Genomic DNA, 21,363 nt, shown 5'->3' on the forward strand with positions numbered 1-21,363 from the left:
TCTTCCAGCTCACGTATTCATTCTTCTGCCTCTGTTATTCTGTTGTTGATTCCTTCTAGTGTATTTTTCATTTCAGTTATTGTGCTGTTCATCTCTGTTTGTTTGTTCTTTAGTTCTTCTAGGTCTTTGTTAAACATTTCTTGTATTTTCTCAATCTGTGCCTCCATTCTATTTCCGAGATTCTGGATCACCTTTACTATCATTCCTCTGAATTCTTTTTCAGGTAGATTGCCTATTTCCTCTTCATTTATTTGGTCTTGGAGGTTTTTACGTTGCTGCTTCATCTGTGACATAATTTTTTGCCATCTCATTTTATTTTTTTATTTTATGGGTGGGATTGTGTTCCTGTGTTACTGGTTGTTTGGCCTGAGGCTTCCAACACTGGAGTTTGCAGGCTGTTGGGTAGAGCTGGGTCTTGGTGCTGAGATGAGGTACTCTGTGAGACCTCACTCTGATGAATATTCCCTGGGCTCTGGGTTTCCCTGTTAGTTCAGTGGTTCGGACTTGGAGCTCCCACCACAGGAGCTTTGGCCCAACCCTGGGCTCATGAACCAAGATCCCACAAGCCACGTGGGGTGGCCAAAAAGAAAAAAAAAAAAAAGAACAATAACAAAGTAAAAAATAAAATTAGACTAGGAAACTAACAGATATGTTAGAAAGAATATGAAAATAAAAATATAGATGAATCAACAACTAGAAGGTACATCAGTACCACAATAATAAAAAAGGGAAGGAGGGGGCTCCCCTGGTGGTGCAGTGGTTGAGAGTCCACCTGCCGATGCAGGGGACACAGGTTTGTGCCCCGGTGTGGGAGGATCCCACATGCCGCAGAGCGGCTGGGCCCGTGAGCCATGGCCGCTGAGCCTGCGCGTCTGGAGCCTGTGCTCTGCAACGGGAGAGGCCACAACAGTGAGAGGCCTGCATACTGCCAAAAAAAAAAAAAAAAAAAAGGGAAGGAGGGAAAAGAAGAAAAAGGGGGGGAAAGGCCTTGGCTGTGTAGGGCGGGGCTTAAGCGCGGGCAAGGTTTGGGTGGTGGGTGGGGCCAATGCTCAGGACCCACAGGGGTGGAAAAGGCGCTGGGGGCTGTGGGGGGCGGGGCTTAGGCTCAAGGAACAGATGGGGCCCAGGCGTGCCCCCCAGCCCTGGTCTCAGAGGGCAGGGACCTCACCTGGGAGCCCAGCAGGCTCCCCGGGCCGAGTGGGCGGGGCAAACGCCCTCCTCTCCTCTCCTGCTCCTCCTGTCTGGGAGGGCCCCTCCCACCTGCCTCTCCTGATCTCCCCTGCCTCAGGGGCGCTGATCCGGTCTGGCCTCCACTTCTCCCCGCTCTGTCCCCCCACATCCTACCGGTTCACTCGGGGGTTCCTCCCATCTCCTTGGGCGTCAGAGTCCCCCACCAGCAGCTGGCAGGCGCCCTAGTTGTGGGGAGACGCCAACTCCCCATCTTTCCTCACTGCCTTCTTGACTCGGCCTCCACCTGGTCTTAGTTTTTAGTTGATGAGATTAATTTTGTCAAATGTAATTAACTGCCATTAATACGGACCGTTTGGGAAACGTGACTGTTTTGATTTATTGGATAATCTCACAGTCAGTGCAGAATGACGACATGTAATACCGTGGATACCAATTCGGAGCAAGAGGAATAAATTGCTTTGACACTGAAAAGGGACCGTGCTGACTGCTCTGTCTGGCTCCATCCACGTCACGTGCTCACCCAGCATCCAAGAGGGCGGACGCTGTGCTGTGCGTTTCAGGGAGACCAAGAGCCCGTCTCTGGCTCTCCCTGAGCTGCGTCCACTTGTTCGGACATCAGCTTGGTACCTCTCACTTAGCTTTCTCGAGGAAGAGACAGTAAGTATTCAGTAAACCCAGGCTTGAGCCCCATCACCGTGTGGCCCTTTGGATCTCAGGTAAAGCAGTTGATGTGCATTTAAAAACTCCATCTACAGTGTTCATGTAATCTCAGTAACTACTGTGTCCATCCATTTGTGTTTTCTGTAATTAGGAAAATTTGGTCTCCCCCCCAACCCCCTTTTCCCTCCACTGCCCCAGTCTCTTTTTCAACAAATATTTCCTGAGCACACACCATGCACCAGGCCCTGGGCTCAGTGCTACAGATGACTGTGAGAGAGGCAGGCTTGGTTCTGCCCTCACAGAGCACGTGGTCTTGTGGGGGAGACAGAGCTACTCAGATCAACAGGTGATGGGGGTCATGTGCTGAGAGGGACAAGTGCATGTGTGCTGTGAGGTACTCTGACCTGGTCCACCCCTCCACTCATCTAAGCGTCCACCATTCTCGTCTCTACCCATCCACCCATCTGCCCACCTATCCGTCTACTCATCTGTCCATCCACCATCCAGTCATCCATCCATCTGTCCTTCCTTCCATTCATCCATCCAACCAAGGAATGTTGTTGAGTTCCAGTTCTTAGGCTGACATTAGGAAGACAAAAAGAATGCGGTAGGATGCTTGCCCTGGGCAACTCAAAATCCAGCTAAAGAAAACCCCTGTGAATACTACATGCAGTAAAGTCAGGGAGGCCAAGAAGGGAGGGAGGGAGACAGACTTCTACAGGAGGGCTCTGGGATGCTGCTGTGTCAAGGCTGCTGTGTGGGAATAGACTCCGCCTGCATATTGCTTGTAGTTTAATGCCTCTGATCTCAGACTCTTTCTGCTGCCATGGCTCCGGAGTTAGATTGAAAGCATATTGAAACAGAAGAAGGAAGGGAGGGATCCAGGGTGGCCCTGGACGTCTGTAGAGGTTGTTCACTGCTCTCCAATGCAGAGGTCACCTCCAGGGCTGTGCAAGGCAGAACCTGTGAGGCCAGACTTGGGAGCCGTGGAGACCCTCCAGAAGATCGCTTCACGGACTGAGTGGGCTCTCCCGCCAGTGAGGGGCGGGGATCGCGTGCGCGCTGTGCCCTTACCTTGCAGATATTAATTACTCGCCTTCTCACTTTAAAATGGAGTCAATGGGGACGTTATGCAACTTTCCCAAAGTCAAAGAGCTTATAAGTGGAGGAGGTGGAATTGAAACCAGGCCTGCCTGCTTGAAAGCGCTGCGATCTGCTCTGTGGCGGAGGGTCTGATGGAAACGGAGGGTCGATGGAGACCCACCGGCGCCTGCCTCGCGCTCTCCGGCCCAGGCTGCACTACCCCTGGGCCACCACGAGATGGCGCCGCAGACCAGGGCGGGAGTCCTGTTGTTTCCACAGCAACCAGAGCCCTGCCTCTCCGGTTTGTTCTTTTTCGCCCAATTTGAGCCTCTTGCCTGAAAACGAAGGGAATCCGAAATCATTCCACAGAGCTTCCCAGCGCACGTGCATGCTGGCGTAAGGCTCAGATAACCACGCTGGTGGTAACAAGAAAAAGTAATCAACAGTCATTCTAAGAAATGAAAACTCTTATTCCAGCCAACCTGAGGATTATAACCCAGGAGACAGCCTTGCAGGAGCTCTGGGGACTGTTCCGGGGAGGTGGCAGGGAGGTCAGCATATGTGTGATTTGGGGGAAGGGGTACGTGCAACCAAGCACGCGTGTGGGTAGAAGGCTGCCGCTGGTCACCAGGAACCGGCATCTCAGTTAATGGTTTGGGTGCTTTTCTAAGTACGGGCAGAGGCAAGAATCCAGGATCAGACAAAATTTCTCCTGAAATACCTATCCGAAGGCCGGTTCTGCCAGTTTTCCCAGAGCCCAGAGGGCCTCATTCCTGATCTCCACCCCGAATTCCTTGCAGGTCAGCGACTGCAGTGGCTGAGGGCTTGATTCTTGTAGAACTGGAGGGTGGGCAAGTTCTTTATTTTATAATTCCCTCCCTTTCGGTCTTAATTTCAACCGAAGTGTGGGAGGCATTTCCGGACCAATTTATCCCACGGCGCTAGGAACGCTCGTTCCCAGGCCAGGCGAGGACTTCGTTGATCGGCCCCTCAACGTGCTCTCCCTGAACTAGACCCTGTTAGCAGAGGCTGAAAGCCTCTGGACCACCTGTCTTACTGGTCTGTTATGGTCCAGGAAATGGTCCCTCTTGCTTTTTCCCACAGCTAGAGCTACACTATTGCAATCATTGATCTCATAGGACTATATATTTGTCAATCATTTTAGGTCACCTGGTCATCATTAGTTTTATCTGAGGCTCAGTGACACATTTGGTGATGGAAGAAACGATACTCTTATAAAACAGACAGAACACAAGTAATACAGCTAGTAACATCAATAAGGTCACGAGTAAGTATTTAAGCTAAGAACTTCCATGAAGTGCGGCCCAGTATCTCCCCAGGTCATCTGAGCCGTCTATTCTAATCGCTGTCTTTAAGGGAAATGATACATTGGCATTTTACATAAAAGTCGCCGAAGATGTCTGCGTGTACAAGCTGAGTGGCGGGTCATCGTGACCCCTTACAGGATTAAGAAAGGAATGCTGTCTTCTAAGGAGTTACGTGGCTCGTGTCAGGAGAAGAAAATTTGGTCTGTATGGTTGAGCAGGTATTTCTGCTCTGCGGAGGTCTGGTTAACACACCATGCACGTTGGAGGGAAGGGAGGGAACAGGCCAAACAGCAGAGAAAAAGGTTTATATTTAAAGTTTACTTGTCTTGCCTCAAAAGGGGAATTTTTTATTTCATCACTGGCCTTTCAGGGTGGACAGACCCGGTGCCTTCAGAGGAGGGGCACTAGAGGTGCCGGTCTGGGCAATGGTAGGGGCCGAGCCCACGTGGACTCTGCTTTCCTGCCTGGACTTCCCGAGGGAGGGGACGCCTTCTCTCTCATCCGTTTTGTCTCTGGGAGGAAAAGGGCAGCCACAGTAGGAAACGGTGTGTCTGTGCCGTGGAACCGGGGGTGGGTGAGTGAGCTTCCCTGGACCAGGACCGGGGTGTGGTGGGGAAAGCAGGTTCTCGGGCCCCCAGCAAAGCTGGGGGTCCAGCCGGCGTGAGGAGGATAGCGTTTGTGTCACAAGTGGAAGTGCTTCTGGCCTGGACATTGCGCCCTTGTGGGCAGAGAAAGGTCATTCCATCATCAGGGACTGTGGGTTCTTGCTTGTCGAGATCCCGGACACCAAAGCGATTCTGGTGGAAAGAAATGGACAGTAAGGGCTTGGGGTTCCTCGGCCCAGGCAATAGAGTTTGCACCTCACAAGGTAGCAGGGACTGTGGGAGTCAGGGTGCTGTGGAGGCTGAAGGCACCTGCTCTGCCTTGCAGGCCTGTCACCTGATCTCTCTGAGCCTCAGTTTTCTCACCTGTGAAATAGGGATGGCACTAGCATTAATCAGGGAGTTTGAGGCTACAAGTCATAGAAGCATCGCCTCGAACGGGCTTTAATGATAACGATAATTTACGACCTCTTGCAAGTGAAAAGTCCAGGGCAGGGTGGACTTCAGGTGCTTCCAGTGACCCGCTCAGAGAGAGACCTGGGATTGCCGTCGAGGGCTCTGCCCCATAGTCCCCACCCCTGGAGCATCCTCCCGGGTGGCAACCCCTCCCCCAGGCCCACCTTGGGGACGAGGGTCCTGGAGCCGGGCAGGCGTGGGCTAAGCTTCACCCAGCCCCACAAAGACCAGGTGAGGAGTGGGCGTGTTCCTGGTTTTCTAGGTGAGGAACTTGATGCTAAGACACTTGACATGTGCCTAGAACTCGGATAACGATGGCCGGCTTTTATTGGAGACGCACTTCGTCTCAGGTGTGTGTCGGGGTTCATGGCCCCCAACAGCAGCGCTGTGCAGGAGCTGTTACCGTTCCCGTCTCGCAGGTGGCACAGAAGCCGGTGGAAGCTGAGTAACCTGGGAGGGTGTGACAGCTGCCAGCCCTGCTGATTGGGGTTCAGGGCTGAGACTGTACCCCTGACACCATTTCCAATGCTAACACGGACATGCTGGGCACTGAACCATGTGCTTCGCATAGGTCGTACGGTTTCATCTACACTTTGAGGCAGGAACCCTGCTGCTCATTCTTCAGGTGGAGAAACTGAGCCCAGAGAGAGGAAGGACCTCGCACGAGGCCCATGGGTGGTGGGGACGTCAGACTTCCGAGCGGACGACCACCATGGGCGGCTTCAGTGTAGGAACCCAGCTTGAGAGCAACACCGAGGCTGTTAACAGGACAGGCACCACGCTGCTCTGACTGTCCTAGAACTCGGGACAAGAGGCCCAACACCCTCCCTTTGGATTCACACTGGGCACTAGGGCTGGGCTGGATCTGCTGGACCTCAAGTCTCAGTGGCAGCAAAAGGAGGTGACATCATTTTCCTCCCCTGCACAGCTATCCATCCCTCCTCCTGTTATGAGAATTTTAGAAGGTCCCTTTCTCCCATAAAGGGCAGGAATCATCTTAATCCTGCTCTGACGGAGGCTCCAGTGGGGGACGTTTCTGGGGAGAAGGATGTGCCAGGGTCCCCAAGACCACCTGTAAGTTTGGTGAGCCCCTAGAAAGACTCACAGGACACAGAGGTTACAGTTTATTATAGTGAAAGAACGCAGATGAGAATCTACAAGCGAGAGGAGTGCAGAGAGGAGGCCAGGAGGCAGCAGGCTGAGCTCGCCTTGGCTCTCCCAGTGGAGTCTTGCGGACGCTGCTAATTCTCTGGCAACGGCTTGTGACAACCCGTGTGGGGCATTGCCAACCAGGGACGCTCATGCGCCTTGGCGTCCAGGGTTTTACTGGAGGTCAGTTGCGTAGGTGTGAGGCACCCACGTGGGCGACCTGAACTACTCAGACTGCAGCTTCCTCCCGCCGCCAGGTCAAACTTATGTGCTCAGGGGCTTCCCTGGTGGCGCAGTGGTTGAGAGTCCGCCTGCCAATGCAGGGGACACGGGTTCGAGCCCTGGTCCGGGAAGATCCCACATGCTGCGGAGCAACGAAGCCCGTGCGCCACAACTACCGAGGCTGCGCTCTAGAGCCCACGAGCCACAACTACTGAGCCTGTGTGCCACAACTACTGAATCCCGCACGCCTAGAGCCCGTGCTCCGCAACAAGAGAAGCCACTGCAGTGAGAGGCCCGCGCACCACAACAAAGAGTAGCCCCCGCTCGCCACAACCAGAGAAAGCCCGTGCGCAGCAACAAAGACCCCACGCGGCCAAAAATAAATAAATAAATAAATTTATTTAAAAAAAAGAAAAAACGGATGTGCTCAGGCCCCCCACCCCCCGCCATCAATCGCACCGTTAGCACAAATACCAGGCAGGGTCCCAGGCCCCAGGTGCACAGACACCCTCTTAGCAGGCTGGACATTCCCAGGACCCAGCACAAACCGGCCCTTTTTAGCAAGGTGCAGGGTTTAACACCCCACCTCCGCTGAGCTAACCCTCTACTGCACAGGGACCAGGGGTGCCAAAGGGCATAGATGTCTGAGGGCACCCGTGGGCCCCTCTGAGGGCTGAGTCCTCCTAAAGAGGTGCCCAGGCTACTGGGAGGCCGGCCCCTCCCTGCTTCCAGCTCTGATTTCCTTACAGAGCAGGGAAGTCACCGCAGGACCCAGGCAGCTCTGGGCTAAGGGGGTCAGGGGCCTCAGCTCAGAGACCCCCGACCCCGGCCATGTGTAACAGCCAGCACCGACCAGTGAAGGCAACAAGAGCGTGCAGGGGAAGACGTTCTCTCCATCGTTTGGGGCTGCATCGTATTTTATACATCTCACAAAGTGCTTACAAACACGCTTTTGAGCGTAGCGGAGATCGCCATCAGCTCAGCAAAATAAACATGTCAGTCACCACGGGGACTTGGGTGTTTCAGCGCAGGGGTAGACAGCCCCTCAGGCAGACTGAGGATTTAATATGTTCATCCTGGGGTTTGATTCCGGGTGGAATCGATCGGATTGAGACTTTCACAGTATTTCTCATCTTCCTGCAGGGTGTCCGTCCCGTTTCACAACCTTTGAAGCCCCACGCTGGTCCCGCGAGGCCACACCCGGCTCTCTGGGCACCAGCTTTGCCTACCTGGGCCCAGAGTCCTGCACGCAGCACAGTCAGGCTTCCTTCCCTGTGGCCCAAACCAATGATCTGTTTGCCTTTCTTTTTCACGAAGTGGTTGCCGGGAAGCCCAAGTATTGCAAAGTTGACCAGCTCACTCCAGTATTCTCTCTGTGGATTTTGTGATTACAGAAAAAAGAGACAATGAGAAAAAGAACAACGACAACAAAACCCCACGGAACCAAGAGGGAGAGAAAAATATAATTAGCATATGCAGAATTATCATTGGTAAATGTCCCCCAAATCATCGACAACATGCACCTCCACAAATTGTGCAGCTCTAATTACAACCGTCGGTAAAGGTTCTAACTAGCTCTCAGCTCATCATATTTACGCCAGCTGAGGTAAGAGAGAGGACACCCCTGTGGGGTGACTCTGAGTTTGGACGCCGTGTCTGTATTAAGATGCAGTGGTGTGTCCTCTGCACCCTGTCATGAGACACAGATGCAGGAGAGCCTTAAACAACGGTGGGGCAGAGAAGCTACGGGACAGGGAACATGACAGAGGCTGGGGAGGGAGGACAGAGGGGCCAGGGCGCAGCCCTGGCTGGTCCGAGGGTTCAGGGCCGGGCACGCACGCACTGTTGGTGTCAGCTTACCTGGAGCTGGCAGCCTTAGAAGAAATGTTTTGTGCAAACTATCTCAGGATACTTAGAAAATGCAGACAGCAAGGCCCACAGTCTCCTTCCTATGGCTTTGCCCTCTCCTTCCAATGCAGTCTAGAAAGTTCTGTGGCCTCAAATGAGCCAAAGGCTGGGCGTCAGGAGAGCACAGCCACGGAGGCCAAGCCGCGGGAGGGCCAGCTGATGGGTCCTCAGCATCAGCGACCCTTGGTGGTCCCTGGGGCCCAAAGGGGCACTGGCAGCCCCTCCCGCCGCGAAGCCCTCTCACAGGCACGGGGGAGAGTGTGAACTTGAACCAGAGCGCAGGGCAGGGAGCCTGGCTGTGCTGGAGGTGAGGGCGGGCGGTCCTCGGTGGAGGGAGCCTTTCCTGGGGGTGGGTCTGGGGGTCTCCCCTCTTCCTGGCAGCCAGCACGTCGCCCTCGGCAGGGCTGAAGAAATGGGAGGCCGAGGGGGTCCCTGTGGCTGTGGGTGACACGGACACTGGGCCTGGGGTCCCTGAGCACGCCTCAGACCCTGTCCAAGTGTCAGACGGTCCCGAAGCCCTGGCGGCGCAGCCGGGGTCTGACCTCAGCACAGGCACCGTCCCGATGTCTTGCCAAGCGGAGCCTTGTCTTCCCCCGAGGCACACGCGTCCCCCGAGGAAAGCAGTCGTGGGGGCTGAGGGGGCAGAGGCAGCCCAGGCCCCAGGCCCCCACACTCGGTGGCGAGGGTCTTGCCCCCCCCATCCGTCGCGATGCTCCTCAGCCTGGAGGGGGAGGGGCAGCAGATTGAGACCCCCGAGCAGGCGGGAGGGGGAGCCTCGCGCCCCAGCACTCTGTCCCCCACCTCCCTACTTCGCCCTAAGTCGGCCCTGCAGCAGCAGGTCCATTCTGTGGATTTTTCCAGACTCGGAGGCCTGTATCTTTTTTTTTTTAATTGAAGTGCAGTCGACTTACATTGGTGTGTCAGTCTCTGCCGTAAAGCCAAGCGGCTCCGTTATACACATGTATCCATTCTTTCGTCAATATTCTTTTCCATTAGGGTTTATCCCAGGAGACTGGATAGAGTTCCCTGTGCTCTACAGCAGGACCTCGTTGTTTATCCATCCTGTATCTAATAGTTTGCATCTACCAACCCCAAGCTCCCAATCCATCCCTCCCTCTCCCCGCCTTACCCCTTGGCCTGTATCTTTGAACCCGGAGGGCCTCTGACTTGGCCGAGACTAGAGTCTATTGAGGCCTGGTGTAGGTGCTCTGGTGACCATGTGACGCGCTCGTTCACGTCCCAGCCTTACACCTGCCCTGCCTCCCCCACCTGCTCTCAGGTGAGGCCACACAGGGCTGGAGGTGGGCACCTCCACACGAGCACTGGGCACCCAGGGTGTGGGCTCGGAGGCTGGGGGGAAGGTCTGGTACCCGCCACCCCACCCCTGCGTCACCCAGCTGTGGCTGAGAAAAGGAGCATTTTCTGCTCTGTTGATCTGTTTGAGGGACGTGTTGCCCAAAGGTGGCTTTTTCCCAAGTCATTAGGGGACTAAAGGCAAACAAACACTTCGCTGGCCTCGCTGGCCTGGGGCCAAGCCGCCGTCAGAATTAGGCAGATCTGAGCGTCACGTCTGTTGGGAAACAATAAACAGCCCAGGACTTGCTTTCAACTGCTGCTGTTTCTGGGCAAAGAGGAACAGTTTGCCCAGAGGGGCTGGATTAATAAAGACCGGCCCCTTCCTGCCTCCGGTTTCTGCAGCCCTGACGATAATTAAGGACCACAGGCCCCGGAGCTTCACCCGCCATGAACTTCCTTGATCCTCATAACAGCCCAGCCAGATCAAGACTGCTCTCCCTGGTCCTTTTTCGGAAGCTAAGTCCCACCCAAGGCCCTGGTGGGTCAGCTCAGACCCCCACCTGTCGCCCCCCCCAGGCCGTTCACAGAGGTCACAGAACAGGACCTAGAAATACGGCAGGTTGTGCGCTAGTCTCCTGTCGCTATAGCACATCAGCACAAACTTAGCGGTTTAAAACTACACAAATCGATCGTCTTACACGTCTGGGCATTAAAAGTCTGACACGAGTCTCACTGGGCTCAAATCAGGGTGTCGGCAGGGTTGGTCCCTCCTGCAGGCTCCGGGGGGATCCCGTCTCCTGCCTATTCCAGCTGGAGGGGCGCCGTCGGTTCGTGGCTCGGGGTGGCGCTTACTGTGTCTGCGAGGGCAGAAGGGCGGCTCACGTCTTCCTCCCATCACATCGCTGAGCCCCTCTGCTACCTTCCTCTGCCACGTTTAAGGATGCTGGTGATCACTCTGGGCCCACCCCGATCATCAGAATAATCTCCTTATTGTAAGGCCAGCTGATTACCGACTTCATTTCCATCTGCTACCTTCAATCCCCTTTGCCGTGTAAGATGATACATTTACAGGTTCCAGCATCAGGACCCAGAGAGGCGCCAGCGGGAGGGCGGCACGTTCAGATCTGCGCCCTCCGCGGCCACCTTCCACTCCGTTGCTCGGACTGGCCGTCCCTCCAAGGTCCCGTCTCTACCTGCAGGGGCTGCTGGCCTGGCTTATTATACCGGCTTTTGAGAACTGGGTGTTAAACGGTTGTTATTAATGATGTAGATGAACGTGCAATGAAATACATTAAAACAGAGGTAACAAATGCTCAAAACTCATCACTTCCTAATTCTATTACTGTATGTTACTATCATTTCTGCCTTTTCAGTTATTTGCCTCTATTGCATCTGAGGGGCGGAAATCCTCGCCAACACCTCCACTGCACAATTCTTCCCAGCTTTGCGTGGCAGCGGCTTGAAATCAGCCGTTTACACCACAGGATTCAGCAAATGCTACAAATCAGAGCTTGAGGTATTTTTATTGATGGTTTAGTCTTTAGAAAGCGGTGGAGAAAATATAAGTAATGCAGACTGACCTAAAAGGCTGCGGTGTTTGTAACTGTTACATCGTGAATAGCACAAAACATTGTCCCATCAGGATTGAAATGCAGCTGTAGGTTGGCTACAAATGCAAGAGTTTGGCAAAAATCAACCGAAGCATTCCGTGCGAATCAATTGGCCGTGGGAACTTCGCAATAAAAAGTACCGTCTGTTTTATTATTATCTGTAAACTGCATACTATACGTCCTTTATCTCAATAAAATGGAGAATAAACTGATATACGCATGTGTGCTCATGCTTCTCTTGTCAGGCAGCTGGTCATTCATCACGTATCAGCACATCAGCACCTACCCCTCCCTCCCCGAGCCCCACCTGCCAGCCCCTGTGCTCTGTGCCCTTGCCCTGTGAACCTCTTACATTTTCCAGAATCCTCCCTGCTGTACACATGTTGTTTGCACAGTGTGGCATGACCCCTGCCCGCTCCACCCGCCCCATTGCCCGGCAGCACCATGCAGGAGCCACCTTGCCCAGGAGGCTGTCCTGGCCCTGGGCTGGGTGGAGTGCCCGTCCTGTGGGCTCCTATCACCCCCCCATCCCCCCACCCAGATCCGGGCTCGCTTCTCTGTCTCTGCCCCTGGCCCTGGCTGTGCAGAGCCCAGCACCATTCCTATGTATAGGTGCTCCACAGACATCCACGTAAGGAGCTGGGCTTGCTCTTGACATGGTAAGGCCTTGGAGTTTCTCCCGGGACACAGGAGGAAGACCTGATGTAGACACAGCTGTGGAGGGAGCCGGTCCCTAGGGGATGGGACCTCCTGGGCGCGCTGGGGGAAATGAGAGAACGGAGCCCCACCCCGTCCATCCCCTTGTGTCTGGAGGGAGCCCCGCCTTCTGCTTCCATGTCTGCCAACCCCCCCTGTGCTCCCCCCCACAAAGGGCTTCTTTATGCGAATCCACGGGGGTTGGGGATCCCGGGCCTTAGGGCAGATTAGTGGCCTCCCCAGGGGATCCTGGGAGCTGAGATCCTGAGCCAGGTGTGCTCAGGAGCAAAGGGAGGCAGTTAATGGGGAGACAGCTCCTGGGAGACCCCAGTGCAAGCGGGGAGGCCATCCGTCCAGGTGGGCCCCTTCCTCTCCCCCTCCCCTCCCTCTCCCCTCCCCTCCCCTCCCTCTCCCCTCCCCTCTCCCTCCCCTCCCCTCTCCCTCCCCTCCCCTCCCCTCTCCCTCCCCTCCCCTCACTCGCCTCCCCCTCCCCTCGCCCCGCCCCTCCCCTCCCCTCCCCTCTCCCTCCCCTCCCCTCTACCTCCCCTCCTCTCCCCTCTCCTCCCTCCCCTCCCCCCTCCCCTCCCCTCCCCTCCCCAACTGGGGCAGCTGGTGGGAAGCGCTGATGAAAGCAGCAGGGCCTCACCTGCTTCATGAGGTTGTGTAGTTCCTGGTGGGCGGGGTGATGGGTGGAGGTGAAGGAGGGACCAGATGGGATCCCAGGAGAGACGCCAAGTCAGGTGGCGGTGACTCGGCTGCACTGGCTGGCACCCTGCCGTGCCAGGCGCTGGGCCGGGCCCTCTCCTTGTACGCAAGCCCGCGTGGGCGACCCTCAGATCACTCATTTTACAGATGGGGGCCTGAGGCTTGTCTCTGGTGAACGTCAGCGCCAGGACAGCCTGGTAGACCCAGCCTCTGAGACCACCGCCAAATACTTCCTGACCATGGTGCCGTTTGCAAGTTACTGGCCTGGCTTGAGGCTGCAGAGCTCCCAAGGGACGCCCTGTAACCTCCTCTGTCCTTGTCATTCACTGGGGCTCCTCTACTGTCCCTGCCCGACACCCAGGCGGAGGCACCCACCTGGAAAGGGCGGGGCGGCCAGCAGGACCACTGGGTCCCTGAGGACCCACTTCCCAGCTGTGGGCCTCCCTGCCGTCTGTCCATCCTCCCATCAGGACGGACCCATGAAATGCCAGCCCAGCGAGGCAGGTGGTAATTTAGGTAACTGACGAGGAGCAGGTCTCTCGGCTTCTTCCTGGACTTGGGAAGCGGCGGGAAAGCGGTTCTCCTTAGGCCAGGAAAACTTGCTGACCCGGGGTAGTCAGGAAGGAGAGATGGCGAGAAACACAGATGGGGAGACAGCGGGGGGACAGGCCTGCCAGTCGTAGGCACAGCAGCCTCGCACCAGCGCTCTGCGTGGCTGCAGGATTCTCCCAGACGCCCTCACGCGTCTCCGGGGTGAGACCAGATTCCTGTGGCCACAGGAGCTACATTCTCTTACAATCCAAAGAAATTCAGGGTCGTAAGTAGGGGCAAGAAGCATTCTTGGAGCAGCTCTGGCTGGGAACAGTGCCAGATTTTTCCACGACTGCAAATGTAATTCGAATTGCTTCCAATCAGAGACGTGATGGGCTTGAGGAAGCACCAACTCATGGGCAGAGGTTACCCGGGTTGTTTGTTTATTTAGCGGGGTACCTCTCACACACACAGACACACACAGGCGCGCACACCACCCCCAGCGGCCACGACAGCTGAACTGTCACCCTGCTCACAAGGCTGTTTCCATTTGCATAAACACTACCAAACACAACCCCTCTGAGTTTTCAAAATACTTGCGGTTATAATCGCCTCATACCAACGGTCTCTGCAGGAAGCCTCTATTATTCCCATTTGTTTTTCATAGGAAAAAATAAAGACTCAGGACAGCCCTGTGAGGAGGGGACAGGGCAGGAAGAAGAGATGGAGGGAGGGGCAGGGAAGGGTTCAGAGAGGAGAGGGGGAGGGGAGGAGGGAGGGGAGGGGGGAGGGGAGGGAGAGAGGGGGGAGGCTGCCCTGCAGGTGGAACAGAGGGGCAGCTGGGACTCTGCAAAGGGGCCTTGAGCTGAGGGGGCGGGTTCAGGTGGCTGGGTTAGATCGAGGGTGGAGGCAGGGGAATTGCTTCTTAGGGAGTCTGGCCTTGAAAGACAAAGGAAAAACCAGCTGCTAGAGATGTTCTTAGTTTAAAGGAAGGTTTTGTTTCAGCCAGTGGGGCAAGGAGCAGGCTTGCCTGGCAGGAAGTGGGGAGAGGGGAGGGGTGCTGAGGGGGTATTGGGGGCAACTCTTGGGCAGTGGCAAGATCAAGGGGGCACTGCCAGCTTCTGAACTGAGAAGGGGGGCGGGGAGGGGGGAGGGAGGAAGAGGCTTCAGGGGAGTGTGGCTGGAAGCTGGGCTAGCAGCCCAAGCCCCCGGCCCGCTGCCCAGCGCAGTAGAGGTGAGGCCACAGCTCAGAGCGGGGCTGGGCAGCCTGGTGGGCAGTTAGTGACGGAGGGCGATGACCTTCTGTTACTTAAAAAAATTTTCGTTTGAGATAACTGTAGATGCACTTGCAGTTATGAGAAGTAACTCAGAAAGATCTCACACGTACCCACCCATTTCCCCTAAAGCTAGCATCTAGTACTCTCCGCCAGCCCCCTTCCCGCCCCACCCTCCAGTCCTTGGCGTCTAAGCCATCTTTAACCCAGAAGGAAACCCAGCCACCATCTGCAGACTCGCCCAGGAGGACACCTAACGGCTGGCCCTGGTGTTTGTTGTGGGTCTCTGGGACCAAGGACGGAGCTAGCGATCAGCCAGCCTGGTCAGGATACAGGGACTCACAGAACTGGTGGGACAGCCAAAGAATAAAGTTTAGAAGGGGCAGTTTCCAGGCGGCCCCAGGGGTCCAGGCCACTGCCCCTGGGAGGAACTGTGCCCACCCCTCCATCACCCTGGTCAGGGTCCCAGGCTTGAGAGTTCCACTGGCCAGCCTGTGTCCAAGCCCCACCCTGGCCAGGGGCCAGAGCTCTTTGACGGACGGCCCCTTATTCCTGCCCACAGCAGTCAGTGGTCAAGGGCATCCCCCCAAAGTCAAGGAGCTGTGACCAGACGAAGGGGAAAGAAACTGACTAGTTTGACTCCCCAGACCTTGGTTTCATGTGGGCAGAATTACAGGTGAAACCAGAGGCCACAGGTCGCAACACTGATGAGAACCTTGGGAGAAGAGGTGGTGGGCATATGTGTTTTAGAGAATGTCCTGGATGGACACTGTCTGGTGTTGGGTAGACAAGCAGGAAACATGTACAAATTGTGAACAAAAAGAACTGTAGCTCTCTGAGGTCGTGCTTAAAACTAAATCTGCTTTTAGTCTGTGTCTTGCTGTCGTAAAACGGAGTCTCTACGAGCAAGGAGCTTCCTTGTGCAATGCTATTTAAACTACGATGGTTTATTTTAGCTCACTCTTCACTCGGAGACTCTGATGTTTGTTTTACTTATTCGTGCTGAGAGATTATATATACTCATATTTTGTTCATTATCAAAAATTGGATTGGCTCACGAACCTTATCATGTTTAACCTGCAGATCATCCTGTTTTAATAATCCAAGCGGCAATACGAAAAAGTGGTTTTAGATTTTCTCAGAATAAGGAAACACTGTCTTTCTTCTTAGCTAAAAAAAATTTTTAAATGCAGTGAAAATATAAATGGTGATTAGAGCTCATATACTTTCGAAATGCACCGCCAGACTTCCGGTTTAAAAAAGGTGGCCCAAGGACTTCCCTGGTGGCGCAGTGGTTAAGAATCCGCCTGCCAATGCAGGGGACACGGGTTCGAGCCCTGGTCCGGGAAGATCCCACATGCCGTGGAGCAACTGAGCCCGTGCACCGCAACTACTGAGCCTGTGCTCTAGAGCCTGTGAGCTGCAACTACTGAGCCCGCATGCTGCAACGACTGAAGCCTGCGTGCCTACAGCCCGTGCTCTGCGACAAGAGAAGCCACCATGATGAGAAGGCTGTGCACGGCAACCAAGAGTAGCCCCGCTCACCGCAACTAGAGACCGCGCACAGCAATGAAGACCCAAAACAGCCAAAAATAAATAAATTACAAAAAAAAAAAAATGTGGCCCAAGTCAGCAACCCCCCATGCCCCGCCTTGCTGTCCAGGGAGAGCCACAAAGGACAAGAGAAAAGAGGGCAAAAGTACAAACTCCATCTCTAAGGAGACGAGGCCGCACATGAGGCCTAAGGCCATGACAGGTGGAAGGGATGTTGAAAGCGATGGTGCAGGAGAAACAGGAGAGGCTCCGGTAGCTGCAAGTCTTCGAAAAGGCTGGGGAAGCACACGTGGCAGAGGCAAGGCCTCTCGCAGGGGCAGGGAAAGGAGGTCCACGCGCTGGCAGGGGAGCTTCCCCAAACCCACCTATGGTTCCGAGAAGCAGAGCGAGTGGGGCTGAGTGAGGAATTACCTGGCAGCCCACACTATGAGGAAACTCTGCGCGGGTGCCCCTGTGTGTAGGTTAATATGTAGAAAGCATAACCTACACACATACAGAGAACTAGGAGAAAACGCATGTCGGGTCATTAAATATAAATGGAATAAACTTAACCATTAAGAACCCAATTCTGGGGGCTTCCCTGGTGGCGCAGTGGTTGAGAGTCCGCCTGCCGATGCAGGGGACGCGGGTTCGTGCCCCGGTCTGGGAAGATCCCACGCGCCGCAGAGCGGCTGGGCCCGTGAGCCATGGCCGCTGAGCCTGCGCGTCCGGAGCCTGTGCTCCGCAACGGGAGAGGCCACAACAGTGAGAGGCCCGCGTACCACAGAAAAAAAAAAAAAAAAAAAAAAAGCCTGAAAATCAATCAAAAGAAGAAAAGTATCAATTATCTTGTGATACATGAAAATTATGTGAAATTCAAATTTCAGCATCTCAATAAAATTGTATGGAACCACAAGCTCATGCATTCATTTACGTATAGTCTATGGCGGGTTTCTTGCACCAATGAACGAGTTGAGTGGATGCATCAGATACTGTATGGCCCATAAAGTCTAAAATATTTACTATCTGGCCCTTTACAGAAAAAGTTTACCAACCCTTGCCCTAGATTCTAAAATTAACATTTTTCTATAATTGCTTTATCACACATCTGTCCATCCCTCTATCCATCTATTAATCCAGACTGTTTGGGGATCATTTTAAAGTGGTAGATATCAGTACATTAAGTGCTTCAGCATGTATAACATTCATTAGAGTTCATTATTAGTTTATGGGTTTTTTAAGATAAATTTTTAAACAGCCAAATGTATCAAATTTAAGCCTAATCCAAACCTCTATCAAAATAAAGTTCCAGTCTTGTGGTTGCCAATGGGGAGGGGGGTGGGGAAGGGATGGATTGGGAGTTTGGGGTTAATAGATGTAAACTATTACATATAGGATGGATAAACGGCCAGGTCCTACTGTAGAGCACAGGGAACTCTGTTCAATATCCTGTGATAAACCATAATGGAAAAGAATATGAAAAAGAATGTATATAGATGTGTAACTGAATCACTTTGCTCTACAGTAGAAATTAACGCAACATTGTAAATCAACTTGAATAAAATAAAATTTTTAAAAATCCCTACATCTAAAAAAATAAACAGAGAACGTTTCCTCATGGTCTTTCCCAGGCCCATCCCCCCAACTGAGGCAACCCAGTTCTGATTTTTTCCACTATAGATAGTTTTGCCAGTTCTAGACCATCATGTAAACAGAACCGCATGGTGTGTGCTCTTGTGTGTAAGGGTTCTTTCCTCCTACATCATATTCTGAGAGCCACTCTGTTGTATGTACTAGTGATGCGGACCTTTGTCCTAAAGAGCATTATTCCACTGTATGAAGGTACCACCATTTGTTTGTGCATGGGCCTGATGGTGGGCTCCCAAGCTGATTCCAGCATTAGGACAAACCCACTGTTTCTTATATAATCCTTTTGATGCCTTTGCTTCTTATGGGTAAATATCTAAGGGGGAGTTTGTCTCATGGGGTGGATGTACATTTAATTTTATAGGACACTGTTGGGCATCTTCCCATAGCGGTTATACTGTTTCACCTCCCAAAGTATGAGAGCTCCAGTGGTCCCACATCTTTACCGACAACTGGTGTCGCCATCCTTTTAAATTTTAGCCATTCTGGTGGGCGTGCAGTGATCTCTTGTGATTTATTTGGAGTTTCCCAATGACTCATGCTGATGACTAATGACATTTTTTCATGTGCATTTTAGACCTTCATATATCTTCCTATATCAACTAAAAAAATAAGATGGATTTTTTTGCTAGGTAAAAATTTGTGTATCAACATTTGTTTGTTTAGTCCGTAAGACTAAGGATTCAGTAGGATGGATAATTTTTAATCCTGCCACAATCAGTTAGAAATAAACAGCTCTTTAAACACTTTACTGAGGCATAATTTACATAGCCAACAGTACACCTGATAAACATGATTCAAGGTAAGGTTTGAGGTTCATTTTTTTCCCTCATATGGACATCCTGTTGTCCCATCATCCCTTGCTGCAAAGACTATCCCATCCCTCATTGCATTTCCTTGGCATCTTTGTTGAAAGTGAATCGACTGAATATGTGAGGGTACATTATAGGCTCTGCATTCTGCTCCGTGAGTCTATGCCTGTCCTCATATCAACACAACTACAGTGTCCTGGTCACAGTGGCTTTTTAGTGAGGTTTACAATCGAGTAGTCTAAGTCCTCTGCTTTCATTCATTTAAAAAAATTTTTTTGGCTGTTCTAGGTGCTCTGCATTTCCTTATGACATTTTATAATCAGCTTGCCAACTTCTCCAAAAAAGACTGCTAGCAATTTTTGAAAGAGTTTAGACATAGTTAATATTATTTCTTCCTAAAATGTTTAGTAGATTTCACTAATGAAGCCATCTGGAATTAGTTTTCTTTAAGGAAAGTTTTTTCACTACAAATTCAAGTTCTTTAATAGATAGGAGAATATTCAGGTTATTTATTTACTTTGATACTTTGTATTTTTCAAGAAATCTGTTAAAGTAACTTATCAGTTGTGTTGGCATAAGTTGTTCATAACATTCCTGTATTATTGTTTTAGTGTTTGTAATATTTATACTGATGTTCTCTTTATAATTCCTCATGTTGGTGATTTACGTCTTTGCTCCTTTTTTATTTCTGATTTTTCTGGCTAGAGATTTATCAATTACACTGATGTTTTCAAAAAACTTACTTTTGCTCCCATTGAATTTTCTATTGTTTTTCTATTTGTGTTTCATTGATTTCCACCTATTATTTCCTTTCCTCTTAATTTGGGTTTAATTCACTGTTGTCTTTCTAGAGTCTTGACTTGCAAACTTAGATCAATTATTTGAGGCCTTTATTCTTTTCTTATAAAAGCCTTGAAAACTATAAATTTCCTTTTAGGCACTAATTAGGCTGCATCCTACAAATTTTGATATGCTATAATTTTATTTTCATTCTATTTAAAATGTTTTCTAATTTTCTCTGTGAGGTTTTCTTTGGCCCATGGGCTGTTTAGGAATGCATTATTCATTTCCAAGTATCTAGGAGAGTTTCTTTTTCTATTAGGAGAGTTTCTACATAGTTTTCTGTTATCGATTTCTAGTTTAACTCCTTTATGGTCAAAGAATGGAGATTACCTAATTTGAACCACTCCATTTATTATGACTTATGGCCTGGCACATGGTCTCTCTGGGTGAACGTTCCATACGTACTTGAAACGAATGCATATTGCTGTTGTTGGGTGGAGTGTCTGAAACTGTAAATTAGGGAAGTGCATTGTTACTGTGTTCTAGAGCAAAGGTGATATTGTCGCTAATTTTCTCTCTACTTGTTCTATCAATTATTGAGAGAGAAACATTTAAATGTCCAGCTATAATTGTTGGTTTGTCTGTGTTTCGTTTTAGGTCTGTCAGCTTTTCCTTTATGTATTTTTGAAGCTCTGTAATGAGGTATGCCCACATTTAGAATTGTTATATCCTCATGATGAACTTATTCCATCATCATTCTGAAATTTACCCTTCGTGTCGGGTGGTAGTTCTTGTTCTGAAGTCTAGTTTGTTTATATGAATACGGCTAGTTCAGCTAATCTCATGTATAGCATATGCACGGTATATCTTTTTCTATTCCTTTACATTTAATCTATCTATGTCATTATATTTAAAATGGGTTTCTTGTAGAAACGTATATTCAGGTTCTGCTTTTTGATTCACTTTGACAATATCTGCCTTTTTAAGTGCGAATGTTTTGCCCACTTATAGCTGAGATAATTTAGGATATGGTTGGGTTTAAATCTATCATCTTTTTCCTTTTTCTTTTTTTTTTCCTACCTTATTTGATCAGCTGAGCATTGGGTATTTTTTTAAAATTGTTGTAAATTATACATAACATTTTAAACTGAGTACTATTTAGAATTCCATTTGCTCTCCACTACTGGCTTTTTAGTTGTGCTCCCCTGTTTGTTCACGCTACTGTTTTTAGTGTTACACGCTCTTCTATCTCTAATCTGTCACTGTCTAACCTTCAGATAACATTACACCACTTTGCCCAGAGTGTGAGAACCTACAACTGTGTGCTTTCCTTTCCACGTCCCTTCCTCTGTAATAATACTGTTTTCATACCTTTAACTTGCATACATATTAGGAATCCCACAATAAGTGGTCATCATTTTCTAAAGCAGATCTTTTAAAATCACAATTTAAAGAAAAAAATACATTTCATATAAAAATATCATTCATGCAAAATGTCAAAATGACACAAGTGCATTGCTTCTTTTCTTGCTTCCAGAATGTACAGTTTGTGTTGTGATTGCAGGGTTTTTACACTGTTATTATTTATTTGTCCTTCTCCCACCTTAGGCAATAAAGTCCTTGAGAGCCGAAAGAGTATCTATTCATCTGGTAACCTTAGCACAGTGCCTGTGGCGGCTCCGGAGGAGTTCAACAAACGTTCTACCACTAGCTAATTTCCCAACTGACCTGCTGGATGAAGGAACGACGAGATGGCTGACGTACAGACACTGAACAGAGGTGGAGCACACTTTAGCAGGTAGACAGGTGTGCACACCACCTGCTAACTACTTATACAGATACCTTCTCCCCGCTACCCTCACTCTCACCATCAGCCT

The 21,363-nt window shown here is 51.2% G+C and overlaps 1 long non-coding RNA gene across 1 annotated transcript; it reads right to left on the reverse strand.

Moving 5' to 3' along the window:
- Nucleotides 1–7,071: 7,071 nt before the first annotated feature.
- On the reverse strand, nucleotides 7,072–14,006 carry LOC137224599 (uncharacterized). Its single transcript, XR_010943398.1, has 2 exons — nucleotides 12,848–14,006; nucleotides 7,072–8,064 (listed from the first exon to the last, which is right to left on the reverse strand). It is a non-coding gene; the product is annotated as an uncharacterized lncRNA (long non-coding RNA).
- Nucleotides 14,007–21,363: the final 7,357 nt, after the last annotated feature.

The sequence above is a fragment of the Pseudorca crassidens genome, chromosome 5 (assembly GCF_039906515.1).
Source record: "Pseudorca crassidens isolate mPseCra1 chromosome 5, mPseCra1.hap1, whole genome shotgun sequence".
In the NCBI taxonomy this organism is placed as follows: Eukaryota; Metazoa; Chordata; class Mammalia; order Artiodactyla; family Delphinidae; genus Pseudorca; species Pseudorca crassidens.